Source organism: Sphaeramia orbicularis, chromosome 6 (assembly GCF_902148855.1).
Source record: "Sphaeramia orbicularis chromosome 6, fSphaOr1.1, whole genome shotgun sequence".
In the NCBI taxonomy this organism is placed as follows: Eukaryota; Metazoa; Chordata; class Actinopteri; order Kurtiformes; family Apogonidae; genus Sphaeramia; species Sphaeramia orbicularis.
In genome coordinates, this window is record NC_043962.1 from 44,626,238 (window position 1) to 44,627,888 (window position 1,651).

The 1,651-nt window shown below is 42.6% G+C and overlaps 1 pseudogene; it reads right to left on the bottom strand.

Annotated features, from left to right (window-relative positions):
• Positions 1-269: 269 nt before the first annotated feature.
• LOC115421180 (serine/arginine-rich splicing factor 3 pseudogene) lies at positions 270-918 on the bottom strand (annotated as a pseudogene).
• Between the last annotated feature and the right edge of the window lie 733 nt (positions 919-1,651).

The window sequence follows — 1,651 nt, forward strand, 5'->3', positions numbered from 1 at the left end:
CTGGGGGGGAGGCAAAGAGGATACCACACTCTACAGTATTTTGGATGTGATTGCAGTACCAGTTTTGGCCACAATCCTACATATGGCACCTTTAAGTTTGGCTGAGCTACTGTTAAGACAAGAACAAAACAATGAGAAATTAAAATGCTATTTTGGTGTCAAGCGGGAACCCGAACAAGTCAAGAGTGGTGTAAAAGTTGTAACACAGCTTTTCCATTGTCACTGACCTGGCACAACCTTTTTGGCTGCTTTTTGGCACCTGGTTTTCATAATCATAGCAGGGTCCTGTTGATGAATCTTTCTGTCTTCATCTCCTTTCATTTGATCGGTAACGACTCCTGGATCTTGAGAAGGATCTTGAGCATTTACAGTTCTTGTCTCTGGAAAATGACCAATATCTGCATCTGTTCTTTGAAAGCGACCTGCTGCGATACGGCTGAGACTCCTCTTCCTCGGTGATCCTCTGCACCTGACTTTAGGACTACAGCAGCTACAGTCATCCCGTGGGAATCTGCTCCAGGATGGAGGAGGGCCTCGGCTCCTGGAGCATTTTTCCCCGGTGGTCAACTCAAACTCGACAGTCACACATAGTTCTTCCATCCAGTTCTCTCACAGCATCAGATGCGTCTCTCGGCTCTTCAAACTCCGCAAAGGAAAAGCCTGGAGGATTTCTGGTAACCCATACACTTCTTAAAGGACCATAGTATCTAAAAGCTCTCTCTAACTCTGTTTTGTTTCCATTGTTTCCCAGATTCCCAGTGTAAACCTTGCAGTTGAGGGGACAGTCTCTATAAAGAGCAGAGTCTCCCATTTCAACAGGTCCAAATTCTTTGTAGTTTGAGAACTGTGGTCTGATATCCTTGTTTGTTGGCAGCAGATTTCATTCTGCCAGTTTGTGCTGCTAGCTCGACTTGTTGTTAGCAATGAGACCAATAAGAACAGGCCATTTTGAGGACTGCTTCAGGTGCAGTCCGTGCAGTCTGTACTGCGACAATAGTTTTAACAGATGTGGGTAATTGCGTTTCCCATCATATTTTGGGGGGGTTCCAGCAGAAGAGGTAGATTCTAGTCCTTTTTGTTGACTTTTTTCTGACATTGTGAGGTAGGGTATTTGATTGGGGCCTCTGCAGAAGTAAGTGACCTCTTTGTGCCCTTCTAACTATTGTCAATTTTCCGCTGACACTATCATCTCAACATGCCTCTGGATTTCCACTGTGGGTATATTATTTCCTTTGTGAGGCTGGTTGTCATGGGAACACAATGTAAACATACTGTGAGGTAACAATGGTAGAGGAGGAGACTTTAAACAGTAAGTTATAATTTCCCAAATAAGACTTGAAGATTTTCCTTTTAGGTGACAATATAAATTAGACTTCAGATCTGATTTATTAACATAGAGCTCTGATGTTTTCTCAGAAGTTTCCCACTACCTTGGTTTGATGTCTCACATGCATCATGATATGATGACACACATACAGTACATGTCAACAAAGAGATGATTCTGGATTGACAATTGAGCTGCATGATTCTATGTCACATTTAGTGTCGCTTTATCTCACCTGGAACTTTAGCAAAACTGATACTAGAAATATGATCTGATAGTATCTGGTGGTCCATGCTCTCAAGTAACAAATGAAAACACATACCATGC